The sequence below is a fragment of the Sceloporus undulatus genome, chromosome 1, assembly GCF_019175285.1.
Source record: "Sceloporus undulatus isolate JIND9_A2432 ecotype Alabama chromosome 1, SceUnd_v1.1, whole genome shotgun sequence".
NCBI lineage: Eukaryota > Metazoa > Chordata > Lepidosauria > Squamata > Phrynosomatidae > Sceloporus > Sceloporus undulatus.
In genome coordinates this window covers 307,969,031-307,982,010 of record NC_056522.1, presented here as the reverse complement: position 1 = coordinate 307,982,010, position 12,980 = coordinate 307,969,031, and the positions used below count along the sequence as shown (strand labels likewise).

General features: G+C 42.9%; 1 protein-coding gene across 3 annotated transcripts in view; it reads right to left on the bottom strand.

Moving 5' to 3' along the window:
- DGKZ (diacylglycerol kinase zeta) overlaps positions 1–12,980 on the bottom strand; it is a 202,169-nt gene that overhangs the window by 135,473 nt on the left and 53,716 nt on the right. The gene's annotated exons all lie outside the window — the stretch shown is intronic.

Below are 12,980 nucleotides of genomic sequence, written 5' to 3'. Positions count from 1 at the left end.
TTCATGTGGTTGAAGTGAAAATTTGTTAAGATGTGATGTGATGTTTTTAAAGAATTTTTTTTAATTTTATTTTTTAAAAAAACTTAAATTTATAATTAAAAAAAATAATTTAATTTTTAAAATACCTGGGGCCTTTCCTTTCTCCTGCCACTGAACCTCACTCCACTAACACCATCTCTTAAGCATTTTAAAGGGACATAGTCTAATGTTTAGTCCATTTCTGCCAAAAGGCAGATGTTTGAGGAGCAGTGATGTAACCACCCTTTAGGGTGTCACTTGCCATCTGCACCCCTGTAGAGATGCCCCTATCCTCTACCTCTCTGCTCAGGGCCTTAATGTTCAAGCCCATGAGCTTCCTGACTGAGTCCAGCCATCTGGCATTTGGTCTTCTTTTCTTTCTACTGCCTTCTATCTTACCTAGCATCATTGTCTTTTCTAATGAGTCATGCCTTCTCATGATGTGGCCAAAGTTAGTACGACAGTCTCAGTTTCATTACCCTGATCTGTCTGAGGATCAATTTCTTTGTCTTTTTGGCTATGCATGGTATCCTCAGTACTCTTCTCCAGCACTACATCTCAGATGGGTTCATCTTCTTTCTGTCCACATTCTTCACTTTCCAGCTCTTGCATCCATACATGGTGATATGGAATACAACACACTGGACGATTCTAACTTTAGTGCTCAGTTGTATATCTTGCACTTTAGGATCTTGTTTAGTTCTTTCATGGCTGCCCTTCCCATTCCTAGTCTTCTTCTGGTTTCTTGACTGAAGTCTCTGTTTTAATAAATGTTTGATCCACAGTATGGGAGGAGCAAGAGTAACACACAAAAAACAGGCTTCAGGAAGAACAGTAGCAATGGGGGAGGTGTGGAATACATTACTATTATTTTATTATTTTCTTTTCTTATATCCCACCTTTCTCCCAATATAGGGACTCTGTAGAGCAGGGGTAAGCAACCTTTTTGAGCCAGGGGCCGGGTTGCTGTCCCTCAGACAACTGGGGGGCCGAAGCCAAAGAATAAATAATTAAATAATGTTTTCAAAAATTAATTAAATAAATAAACCGGGACAAATTTAGGACAAAATTTTCAAATGGAGGACCCTTTTAAAAAAAAAAATGGAGGACACGCCAAAAAAATTGCTAATTTTAAAAAAATGTTAATATAAATGCATGTTTTGGGGGCTTCTATAGACAATTGCCCCTCTTGCCTGCCGCTTGCCTCCCTTGCCCGCCTCCTCCTGATAGGCCAAAGGCCCCACACCCTCACGCAAGAGGCCAAAGGCTCCGGCGGTAATCGGCAGCAGGACCGGGTGGGGGCCGGTCCCAAGGCCTTGCTGGGCCGCATCCGGCCCGCGGGCCGCAGGTTGCCTACCCCTGCTGTATAGGGACCTGTGCTACTTCAACAGTTCACACCAGAGATAACATACAGCATATGTGAAAATAGGTTTGGTTACAGCCCAGAGATGCTCCTGGATTAGGGGAATAGCCAGGCAATTGGGGCAGCGCTGGGGGTATCCTGTAAACTTCTGGATTTATAAGATCAAGTGGGAACATGCTATGCAGCTGCTGCCAAAGCGTGCAAATGCCTGCCTGCCAATTCATTTCCCAGGTTACTGGGGGGTGCATGCATCAACCATAGAGGCAATTCTGCAGTGACCTCAGGTGGACTTCCAAAGTTTAGTTGCCACATTGTCGAAACAGATATATACCCATTCCCTGAGCATGTAAGTAGCAATATACTATATGGAAATTGGGGAGGGAAGGTTTCCACCAACCACAGATCTGCGCAACACTGTCTTCTTAGAAAGGCACACCAAGCAGGGACAGGCCAAGCCTTCCCCATCTTGTCTGGGCCTCCTCTGAAAAGTGTGCCTTTTTGACATGAAAAAAAGAAAGGTGGTTCTGGTGGTGTCCTAAACAACAATATGATAGGTAACACCCAAAAGCAAGTTTGTTAAAAAAACAGTAACACTGACGTTGTTGTTGTGTGCCTTCAAATAATTTTTGACTTATGGCAACCCTAAAGAGAACCGATCATGTGGCATCCTTGGCAAGATTTGTTCAGACAGGGTTTACTTTTGCCTTCCTATGAAGCTGAGTGTGTGTGGCCTGCCCAAACTCACTCAGTGAGTTTCCACAACCAAGGGAAGATTCAAACCCTGTTTCCAAAATCATAGTCCAACACTCAAATCACTACATCACATAGGCACTCAGTGATTACACAGATACAAATACAGTAAGTAACACATCTGAAAAGCCCACCCCACACATGTGCAAAAGCCCAGACATTATCTCAGATTTCTCCCCTGAGTCAAGACCTTGGCTTGTCTCAACATGAAACATCAGTGCAACAGAATGATGCTGAGTACCTCCAAGATAATTGTTACATGCCTAAATGATTTAAAAGCAAACAAACAACACTTCTTAAATGTTTGTTCTGGATCCCAAGAGGATGAAATTAATAACTAAAAATATATATATTTAGTGGCGTGTTTGTTATTATGTTCAGTTTGTTAACCACTACAATGGAAAGAAAGATAGACAATAGATATAAAATAACTAGTAGCCATCTGATCAAGACAGCATGCATAAGCCCTAATATGACAACCAATAATCTTCATCTACTGTACAACAAAATCAATGGCTTCCACAGCTTTCTGAGGAAAACAATATAATCCACACACTATTAATCCATAGTGTACCGAAAAGAAGTGAAGATCCAAGCATCTAAGAGTTGAGAAAATGCCATTATAAGAACTCTGGTTAGGGCAATGAGTGGTAGTTGTGGAGTAATAGTCAGTTTGTCAGCATTCAAGCTGCAAGTTTCTGACAAAATGTGATTTTTCAAGTTTTGTTGCTACTTAGTAATGAATGGAACAATGCTGCCCCCTATCTGTGCCTATTAAGAATATGTTTCAATCCCAAGATTTGTTTCAGAATCTGATCTGGTACTTCAGAAAATGGTCCACTTCAGTCAGACTTATTATTATTATTAACCTTTATTTATAAAGCGCTGTAAATTTACACAGCGCTGTACATACAATCTTTTAATTAGGCGGTTCCCTGCCCTCAGGCTTACAGTCTAAAGTCTTCTCTGTTTAAGGTTTCAAACCAAGTCAGAATTTGGAAATCTGAAAATTTATTCTATTGCTGGAAATTTTAAAAATGGCTAGGTGCTAAGGATACTATGGACAGCCAAGAAGACAAACAAGTGGGTCTTAGAACAGATCAAGCCCAAACCCTCTCTGGAAGCCAGGATGACTAACTGAGGTTGTCGTACTTTGGCCACATCACAAGACATGAATCATTGGAAAAGGCAATGATGGCGGGATACAGACCGCCCAAAAGGGTGGTCTGTCGCCACCCTAGTTTGCTGTGCAAGGGAGCTGCAGTGGACAAACTGCGCGGCTCCCTCGCGCAGCAAAAAAGCCACAAAAAGTGGCTTTTTCTGGCGCCGTTGTGATGCTGCAAGGCGCCAATGGCGCACTTGCAGCATCATAAAGGTGCCAAGACGTGCAGACGCTAGGTGTCCATCACGTCAAAATGGCGGCGCCCGTATGTACAGGGTGCCCCTCGCACGTGACGGGGTGCCTCATAGTATCCGTTCAAATAGCGCCGATGTTAGGAAAGGTGGAAGGCAGTAGAATGAGAAGAAGACCACACGCCAGCTGATTAGACTCAATTAGAGAGGCCATGGGCCTGAGCCTGCAGGGCCTGAACAGAGTGGTTGAGCACAGGATTTTTTTGAGATGTCATGCTACATTACTACACTACACTCTTATAGTGCTGCTATTCCACTTTTACTGTTCTGGCTGCCTCCTATTGCATTGTGGGGTTTGTAGTTCAGTGAGGCCTAAGAGCTCTCTGGCTGAGAATTCTAAATGCCTCTCCTTCAACTGCAAATCCCAGAATGCAACACAAGGCAACCAGGGCAGTTAAAGTGGAATAGCAGCACTATAAGAGTCACAGTTGCCATGAGTTGAGATCAACTTAAAGGCAGTCAACAACAGCAGCAACATAATATTTTTCCCTCTAGAAAAGATTACACCTGCTAAATATTAGACAAATAGGTGTGGAGGTTTTAAATGGATTTAAAATGGGGGTGAGGGAGTTGTGGGTCTTTTCAGTGGACTGCCAATTACTAAGATTTCTTGGTGGAATTTGATTAAATTTGCAGGGATACTTGCCTTTCCCAAGGGGGAGCAAGCCTTACGTGAACTGATCTACTGGAAGTGCAACATTAAGTTAATGGCAAAGACAGTCAGGGAATCGAAGGCAGAGCCTTCATAATCAGAAATGTTTTCAGTGCCTCTGAGGATATACAGAATATTTCTCTGAACAACCAAATCACTGTATTCTCTATGCCAAACAAGAATCATGCTCTGCAAAAATCAGTAAAAAAGCATAAATTTTGCATGCAGGAGCCAAGAATCTCAAATTCAGTCTGTGTCATCTCCAGTTAAGCATTAGCTAGCTAACAACTCCACTGTTGTACTGCAAGGCTAGTGACAAAAAGGGATGTTTGCACTCATTCATTTTGTTTCTGTTTCTGTTTCACATAACACATGGGAAATGCTTACAGCAAAAGTTCAGGAAGGAAACAAAATAGCCCCGGGTGAACACATGATCCCTAAAATAGCCTGAAACATCTACTTTGTCAGCTTGCACTTGCTGAATCCTCAGTTTTCCCACCTAAAAAACCCTGGCTTATTATAAATGGATGCAGCAGATCTGTACTCATTTGCCTGACAGTATGCCCTGTTGCATTCAATAAGACTTAATTCTGAGTAGACATGGGGAGGTCATGGGTTTAGTTATCTGAATATTTTGGTTCCAACCCAATAATTTCATTCCTAAAGCTCCTCAAAGTGTTTGATCTACTAAAGCAGGAGGTGAACAGAAAGCCATACTGGGGGGAATTTTACAAATTTTAAATTAAATGAATGAATGCAGCAGTACTCAAATCTTTTACCCTTTACATCTACATGCAGACATTGTGGGGGCCCCACCTGATGCAATATATCAATAAAAATATTTTGTTTATGTAATAATAATAATAATAATAATACATTTTATTCGTATACCACTTTTCCACAGATCAAAGCGATTTACAGCCGTAGAAAACCATTACAACCATAAAAAACCGTTACAAAACATCTCTAGATAAAAACCCAATTATACAAAATTTAAAACACAGTCATACAGCAAGGTAAGGCAGGGAATCAATGGCATCAACATACACAACTTCATTTACTGGGGGAAGGCTTGACAAAAAAGGAAGGTTTTAAGCCTTTTATAAAATGTTTCTAGGGGAGTCGTCAAATGGAGCTCCTCAGGAAGGCTATTCCAGATTCACAGGGCCATCACTGAAAAGGCCATCTGGATGTAGAAACATATTTGGAAGGTGGAATTTCCATAAGATTCTTCCTGGATGTTCTGAGTGTGTGGGGCGGATTATATGGGGAGATGCGGTCCCTCAAGTAACTCGGGCCCAAGCCATGTAGGGCTTAATAGGTAATAACCAACACCTTGTATTGCGCTCAGAAGCGAATAGGCAGCCAGTGAAGATCTTTTAAAATAGATGTTATATGGTCAAACCTAGATGTACCGGTGACCAGTCTGGCTGCCATATTTTGTACTAACTGAAGCTTCCGGGCTTTGTACAAGGGTAGCCCCATGTAGAGCGCATTACAGAAATCTAGACGAGAGGTTACCAGAGCATGTACCACAGTTTCGAGGTCCCTTTGGCCCAGGTAGGGTTGCAGTTGGCGTATCAACCAAAGTTGATAGCAAGCACTTCTGACCGTCGCATCTACTTGAGATGACAATATGTAGTGTGCATATTTTCATTTTCATTTGCATATTCATATATATTCTTATTTTAACATTTTATAAGGAAATAACATTGTTTAAATTAGAAGAGTTCTGTTAATGTAAATTCAATATTTAACTCAATGCATATGTAAATTTTACACATAAGAAAGTTTGAGAAGAGGAAGAAGAGAAGAAGGAGGGATTAGGGCCTCCAGGTCTCTTAACCCCCATGAGCAAACCACATGCCTCTCTGGGGATACCACCCCACCATTGACAACGCTGAATTAATGATTTTCCTCACCAAGATCTGGTACTTCTACAGAAACAAAACATCATACAAAGCTTCTGCTGGGATCCAGCTTTTGGAGGTGATAACACTTGCCCAGAGAAGCACCTAACTATACCTTGATCCAAAGCACATACCTGGTGCCTGTGCTGTCTTGAAAACCTGCTAGGAGAGCAATTCTGTACTCAAATATATTGTTTGTGTAGCTTCAGGGCTTAGTGGAAGCTCTACTATGTCAGCAGAAGACCAAATCTGTACCACCCAATAGATGCACCAGATATTCTGCTAATGTAACCATTCTACTAGTAAAGATGGAGCAGTGGGATGGCTAAAACAAGACAGAGCAGTGGACAAGAGAGGAATATACAGTACATATGTTGTATTTATAATCATTCATACCATAATCATAGGTCTGTTGTTGTCAGAAGTTAACACCAGCCTCAAGCCTGGTTCAAGAAATCCTGCCCATTGATTACAGAGGCAGGGGAAATACCATTGTTCCAGGACTTACCTGTCAACTTGAACATCTTGCTAACACCTATTTTCTGAGACCATGCACTGGTTAAAAAAAAAGCATAACAAAAAACCACGCTGGATAGGACCAAAGGCCTATCTAGTCCAGCATTCTCTTTACACAGTGTTCAGCCAGATGACAATAGTTAACACATGACTGCTATACTGTACTGCCCTTCTACTCATTTTCCCCAACAGCCAATACACAGAAGCATACATTCTGATAGTGGAAGTAGTATATAATTATCTTAAGCAGAGGCTGGATGGCCATCTATCGGGTATGCTTTGAATGAGAGTTCCTGCAGAGCAGGAGGTTGGACTAGATGGCCCTTGTGGTCTCCTCCAACTCTATGATTCTAAGATTCTATTTTGAATGATAAGCATTGACAAGCACATTCTCCATGAACTTAACCAATTCCTTTCAAAGCCATCCAAGTTGGAAGCCAGAACTGTAACCTGATGAGAGTGAATTCCACAGCTGAACTACATAAGGTGCAAACATTTCCTTCTATCTGTTGTGAATTAATCACTCAACTTCACTAGGCAATCCTCGGTTCTGTATTAAGAGATAGATTTCTCTTTATACACATTCTTTTCTGGTACACACCTACTGTCTTGTCTCTCCTTCCTTGCACTTTTTCTAATCTAATCCATCTGACTTTGGGACTCTCAAACCAAACATCTAACACACATTTCACCACTTTCAAAACAGATATACCAAATGGGACATCCCACATTAGAAACAAAAATTTAAAAATTAAAAATTAAAAAATGGAGCAAAATCAGACTCCAAAGAAGGCTAAGGCCCTATACAGACAGGCCAAATAAAGCTGCTTCGGGTCACTTTGGAGGTATGCTGTTTAAAGGGTACATAGGACTGGAGCACACCTTTGGCACAGCTTCTGGCCTCTTAAGATATGTGTGTCATTTAAATAGCATACCTCCAAAGTGACTTGAAGCAGCTTTATTTTGGCCTGTCTGTACGGGCCCAAAGACAGGATAAAATGTCAGATTTGTAAAACATTGTTGTTTCTGTTAACTGCCCCCAAGTCGACTTTGACTCATGGCAACCCTTGAGATTTCTCCAAAACCTCCTGTCCTCAACCTCTTTGCTCAGGTTCTGCAGGCCCAGGCACATGTCATCCCTGATCAAGTCTGGCATGTGATCTTCCACTCTTTCTATTATCTCACCTCTCCTTGCATTGCTGTCTCTCTAGTGATTCATTTTTGCTCATAATGTGGCTGAAGTATGATAGCCTCAATTTAGGCACTATACAGACAGAACCTCCCGCCACCCCTTTCCTGGCCAGATTGGGGCCACAGCTATTGATATTTTGGGTGATGAACCTTGCCCATGATTCCGGTCCGGTGCCAAATAGATGAAGATGCCGGTTATCTCTCCAACACAAGAACAGAGCGAAACTCCGAATACAAGCTTTCAGCCTGCTGGAACAATGCCTGGAGAAACAGCTGCTAAATCAAACAATCACTCTCCAGCAGTTCACTCCTTAGAGGGTTTGTTTCAAATTACTTTGTTTCAAATAAACACGAGCTAGACACTACTATACAAAAACTCTTACCGACACACCACACTATCTCCAAACTCCCACAATCCACCAGAACAGCGTTTTCCTTATATACAGTATTACCATGAGGCGACCACAAAGTCTAGCCTGTTCTATACAAGTTGCTATGCACCACAGACCCCAATCCCTCTTGAGACTGAAGACATAGCATATTTACATTTAGTCTTGTTCAGTTGACCTTGAACATCCGGCTGCTGCTCTGGACTCCATCTGTAGCCAAATTAGGCTTCTGCAGCCATTGCAACATCTGAACATTTTCACCTTTAATATACTAACAACAGCAACCTCATGCCGTGGCCCCAATCCGGCCTTTGGAATGTGCAAAAAGGAGCTGCAAAAAGCAACTCCTTTTTGTGTCCTCCAAAGAGCGCCATAGCTGTGGTGGCATGGCTATATGGCGCCCCTTCTGTGCTGCGTCATCTAGACATAGTGCTGGAGGTGCGTCATGATGCTGTGTGCCGTCTGGAGCGGCACGCAGCATCATGGCGCCCTGGGGTCAGAGTTAGGGCATGCATCATCAGGCCTCAGTCATCTTGGCTTCCAAAGAGAGTTCAGGCTTTCTTGGCTGTCTATGTTATCCTCAGCAACTCTTCTCCAGCACCACATTCTGAATGAGTTGATTTTCTTCCTATCGGCTTTTTTCACTGTCCCACTCTCACATCTGTACATGGTGATGGGGAATACAATGGCTTGGAATATCCTCACTCGAGTGTTCAAACACATGTCTTTGCACTTTTTGATCCTGTCCACTTCTTTCATAGCTGCCCTTCAAAGTCCTAGTATTTTTTCTTTTTCTTTTTTTGATTTCTTTATTGCAGTGTCTGTTCTGATCAACATTTGAACTAAGCTATGGGGACTGTTTGATTATTTCAATTGTCTCATTGTCTAGGGTGAATTGTATATCTTCAGTGGTCATTATTTGGATTTTTTTTTAGAAACAAAGGCCTGGTCCAGACGGGCGCCATAGGATGCCCTCGTCACATGTGAGGGGCGGTGCTTCTAGACGCCCCTCGCTCCTTGCATGTGACGAGGACATCAAAATGGTGGCGCCCTGTACAGATGGGCACTGCCGTCATTACGTGATGGATGCCTAGCGTCTGCACATCGCAGCACCATTATGACATTGCGAGTGCGCCACTGGCGCACTGCAGAGTCATAATCATGCCACAAGAACCTGCTTTGTGGTCCGCAGGGAAGTCCTGCGGTCTGGAGGCAGACCAAAGCTAGGCGCCAGGAGACCATCCTTTCTGGACAGTCTGTCCTGTGCCAGAGATTCTAATATAAAAGTTAGAAAAGATCTCAAGGGCAATCCAGTCCAACCTTCTGTCATGCAGGAACACAGAATCAAAGCACCCCTGACAGATGACCATGCAGCCGCTATTTAAAAACCTCCAAAGGAGACTTCATTACACTCCAAGAAAGTCTATTGCATTGTCCAACAGCTCTTTACTGTCAGGAAGTTCTTCCTAATGTTTAAGTGGAATTATTTTCCTGTAGTTTGTATCCATTGTTCTGTGTCCTGTTCTCTGGAGTAGCAGAAAATAAGCTTGCTCCCTCCTCAATATGACATCCTTTCAAATATTTAAACAGGGCTATCATATCATCTCTTAACCTTCTCTTCTCCAGGCTAAACATACCCATCTCCCTGAGTCGTTCCTCATAGAGCATTGTTTCCAGGCCCTTCACCATTTTAGTTGCCCTCCTTTTGACATGCTCCAGTTTCTCAACATCCTTTTTGAATTGTGGTACCCAGAACTGGACACAGTATTCCAGGTGGGGTCTGACCAAAGCAGAATAGAGTGGCACTATTACTTCCCTTGATCTAGACACTATACTTTTATTAATGCAACCTAAAATTGCATTGGCCTTTTTAGCTGCTGCATCGCACTGTTGACTCGTGGTCAGCTTGTAGTCTACTTGGACTCCTAAATCCCTTTCATATGTACTGTTGTCAAGCCAGATGCCCCCCCCCCGCCCATCCTATATCTGTGCATTTCATTTTTTCTGTTGAAATTTATTCTGTTAGTTTTGGCACAGCTTTCTAATCTATTCAGGTCATTTTCAATTTTGATCCTGTCCTCTGGGGTATTAGCTACTCCCCCTAATTTGGTGTCATCTGCATATTTGATAAGCATGCTCTCTATTCCTTCATCCAGTATGGAGTGCACACAGTGCTCTACCACTGAGAACAAATGTAGAGTTGAAGTTCTGTATTTTTTGTTATCCATAGGTTTGGGGGGGAGGGTCTGGATATGAAGGGCTGACTGTATTGTGAGGAGGCAAGACCCTCAGAGCATATAAGTACAAAATACTGTGGCCAGCATGTATGAGAGAACAGTCATGAGTGGAGGGAGGGAAGGAGAAGGAGGGGCAATAGGACATGCTGGAATACTGTTGTGCAAAACAGCAGGGAAGATCAATTCAATATATTTGTCTCAGATGCTAATGATATGATGCTGGAAGAACAGCAATGGGTGGATTAGGCGAACTTCCCTAATGAATGGGTTTCTAAGGGCCCACACAGACAGGCCAAAATAAAGCTGCTTCAGGTCACTTTGGAGGTATGCTGTTTGAATGATGCATTGCATCCTAAGAGGCCAGAAGCTGCACCAAAGCTGCACTCCAATCCTTAAGACTGGACCATGTCTTTGGCATGGCTTCTGGCCTCTTAGGATACATGCATCATTCAACAGCATACCTCCAAAGTGAACTAAAGCAGCTTTATTTTGGCCTGTTTGTATGAGCCCAAAATTAGGGTGCAGCTACTGAGAAGGGCTTCTCATCAAAAACAATTTAGAGCTTAATGGGACATGAGAATCAAGAAGTGGTAATGTTTTGAGTATTGGACTAGGACTCTGGGAAACCTGGGTTCAGACTCCTGCTTAGTCATGAAAATCCACTGAGTGACACTGGGCAAGTCATACTCTCTAAGCCTCAGGGAAAGGCAAGGGAAAAAAACTCTTCTGAACAAATCTTTTCATGAACAGCCTGTCATAGGTTTGCCTTATGCGGACTTCAAGGCACACAACAACAAAGGCAGAATTTCAGCAGGCAGATTTTTACAGAATAAGGTGTTTGTTTCCAGATCTCATGCTACTCAAGAAGGGAAGTTGTTTTTTGTTTGTTTGTTTTTTACATTTCTGAATGCTTTCAGCCTGCCTAGCATTAAGAAACTGGTTATTATATTCTTAGGGAATGCAGTGCCAAAATTTGCCAACTACTATCTTCTCTTGTCAATACTTCTAGGAACACTGCTGTTTTAAACTCAAATCACTTCACCAGTAGGTCTGAATGAATTGTAATCCATAGTTTGCTGAGACCATCTGGGATGTTTCCAGAGCTCTCAAAGTAATCCCAAAATGGCCCCTTCATATGTAATAAACATTTTATTCTGTATAAATACTTGCAAGAGATTATATTTGGGCATTTTTAGTAGCTTGAAGTATACAAGTGTGTGAGAAACACAACTGCAGTAAAGTGTGTCAGCAGCCTGTCACATGAGGAAGGAGGACAGAGGAACTGTATACTTCTGACTGAACACCTCCACACCATTCCTTCTTGCACTGAAAGGGTTTTTTTGTTATTTTCCCTGCCTCACTTTCAGACACCACCCCCAACGTTGATATTCAAACCTTTACATCCCTGTGGTTTTAGATATGGAAATCTGTGCCCAACCTGTCCTCTTACTCAACATGCATGCTATTTGTGCTCTCCAATGGATAGATGTTGGCTTCACCTAGGAAACCACACCTGTTCCCAGGCAATGCAAGCAGCTGTCACATCACTCTCTCAACTCCTTTCTTTTCCTTTTGCAAAACAAATGGGTTTTACCACCAGCTCTGTCCTCCTCCTCTTCCTCCAGTTTCTTCATGTAGAGAGAGACTGCCTTGCAGGCCATCATAGGAGCTGATGTGGGAAGGGAGATACCACGCCTGGTGGCGAGTGCTCTTGGGAAAGGAGAAGAGAAACACAAGCATCTACAGACACAGCAGTTTTCCTCGGAGAGAAGGGTGTTCTTTCCCAGTTGCATCATGAGAAGGACTTTTTCACATTCAGGACCCTGGAACTATTTTCCTTCTCAAATGCTCCTCCTCCCACTCAATGCCGGTTTCCTCTCCTCTCAGGACACATCCCCACTAAAGTCCCTAAACAGGGTGACCAGGTGTCCTCCTTTTCCAGGACATGTCCTACACTTCAACCTTCTGTCCGGGAGGAATTCCCAAATATCCTCCACTGTGAGCATGACTAAGAAGCATCAATCTCATAGACTCCTAGAGTTGGAAGAAACCCCCAAGGGCCATCCAGTCCAACCCCCGGCCATGCAGGAACTCTCAATCAAAGCACTCCCTTCCAGCCTCTGTTTAAAAGCCTCCCAAGAAGGAGACTCCACCAGAGCCTGAGGCAAGAAGTGTCTTCCTCTGTGGAACAGGTCTTACTGTCAGGAAGTTCATTTTTAAAAAACAGATTGATTGATTGATTGATTGATTGACATAGTACATAGTGCTTTTCTGGCTCAAGGCTATGGAATTCTGGGAGTTGGAGTTTGTTGTGGGGTCAAACTCCAACTCACAGAATTCCATAGCCTTGGGCCAACGAAGAGTTAAAGCGGTTGCAAACCGGGTTATTTCTCCAGTGAATGTTTTCAGCTTTCCGTTGTTCTTGAAATGCCCAACACTCGGGTGCCAAAGCAGCCCTGAGAGCCCTTCCCTTTGCAGCCTTCCTCCTCCTGCTCAGGCCCAAAGAGGGGGAAGCAGGGCAGACCCAGTCCTTGGCCAAGA